This window comes from Leucopleurus acutus, assembly GCF_964270905.1.
Source record: "Leucopleurus acutus genome assembly, chromosome: 1".
Taxonomy (NCBI): domain Eukaryota; kingdom Metazoa; phylum Chordata; class Mammalia; order Artiodactyla; family Delphinidae; genus Leucopleurus; species Leucopleurus acutus.
This window is the reverse complement of record NC_139142.1, coordinates 202042473-202044327: the sequence shown is the minus strand read 5'-3', so window position 1 is coordinate 202044327 and position 1855 is coordinate 202042473.

The window sequence follows — 1855 nt, the reverse complement described above, 5'->3', positions numbered from 1 at the left end:
TTATGATTGTCTGATTTTCTTATCTGTACTTAAAAGCCTTAAGAGGGCTTCTCTGGTGGCACAGTGGTTGAGAGTCCGCCTGCCGATGTAGGGGACACGGGTTCGTGCCCCGGTCCAGGAAGATCCCACATGCCGCGGAGCGGCTGGGCCCGTGAGCCATGGCCGCTGAGCCTGTGCGTCCGGAGCCTGTGCTCCGCAGCGGGAGAGGCCACAACAGTGAGAGCCCCGCGTACCGAAAAAAAAAAAAAAAGCCTTAAGAACACTCTTAATATTTGATTTGGTCACATTTCTTACAGTACATCGGTTTCAATGCAGTTCTTTTCTCTGATATGGAGTAAGTATAGGACCTAGCACAGTGCCTGGCACATATTTGGTAATCGATAAACATTGCTTTCTTTCCCTTATCCCACCCCCATTCTTAGCCCATGATTTTAAAGGTATTAAGAAATAAAAATAGTACTAGGAAAAATTTAAGAGCTCAGCTTCCATTTAAAAAATTTTAACTTCTTTTTCTAAAAGAAGGATTCAAAATTAATGCATGGTGTTGTAGGCAGGGTTCTATGATGGCCCCAAGATTCCCACCCTCTGGAGGACACCCCTGTGTAACCCCCTCTCCTTGAGTGTGATCAGACCTGTGAGTCAGTCCCTTGATTGGGTTGTGTTACATGGCGAAGGTGATGGTTGAATCGTTCTGTGATTATTACCTGATATGACTCCTAGCCGACTGGAGAGAGACATTTCTGCTGGCTTCGAAGAAGTAAGCTGTCTCATTGTGCATGGCCACGTGGCTGGAACCTGAGGGTGGCTTCTAAGAGCTGAGAGCCGTCCCCACCAACAGCCAGCAAGCAAGCAGGGGCCTTGTTCCCAGCCACAAGGAAACTGTGAGATAATAAACAAATGTAGGGGCTTTTAAGAGCATCCTGAGCATAGGTGAGATGACACCTTGGCCAACACATCGATTTTAGCACTCTAAGACTGAGAAGAGGACCAGTTAAATCGATTTCTGACTCAAGCCACAGAAACTGAGAAAATCAATGTATATTGTTTTAAGCTGCTAAGTTCGTGGGAGTTTGTTATGCAGTAATAGGAAATCAATACATTAGGGAAAACCTCCCTTGTGAAAGTTAAATTATTGTTTATTCACTTTACAGTGTAAATATCTTTGTTCAGGACTGGAGTCAAAGGATGAAGATTGATATGAGTAATCATCCTCATCAGTAAACAGTCAAAGGTTATAGCTGTGCTCTGAATAAAGGCCCCAACTATGTCTATGTTCTAATCCCAGAAACTGAACATGTCACTTTACATGGCTAAAGGGGCTTTGTGGGTGTGATTAAGTTAAAGGCCCTGAGATTATTCTGGATTTTCCAAGTGGCCGCAATGTAATCATAAGGGTCAGTAGGAGGGAAAAAGATGTGATGAGGGATTCAGAGGTCAGGTGGAGAAGTATTTGAAGATACTGCACTGCTGTCTTTGACGATGGAACTGTAAGTTAAGAAATCTGTGGTGTCTTAAGGCACTACATTTGTGGTAATTTGTGCAGCAGTAGGAAAATAGTACACAAGATATCTGAGAGAAGCCTGTTACATCGAAGAAAGCAAAACAGTGATTCGTAGGACACAAGCTATACAGGACGAAGAACACCTCAAAGATAAAAACTTTAGTAGTTGTTTTTTGGGGGTTCTAGGATTGAGACCTCCTAGTCTGCCATCTTGCTAATGTCCTATGAATATCTTCTTCATTACATTCTTATTATCTACTTATAGCTTTATATACTTTATATATATCCTTTTTTTCAACTTTATTACATATTTTATTAAAACTGAGAGGACATTTAATGTAAGTTGTACCCAAA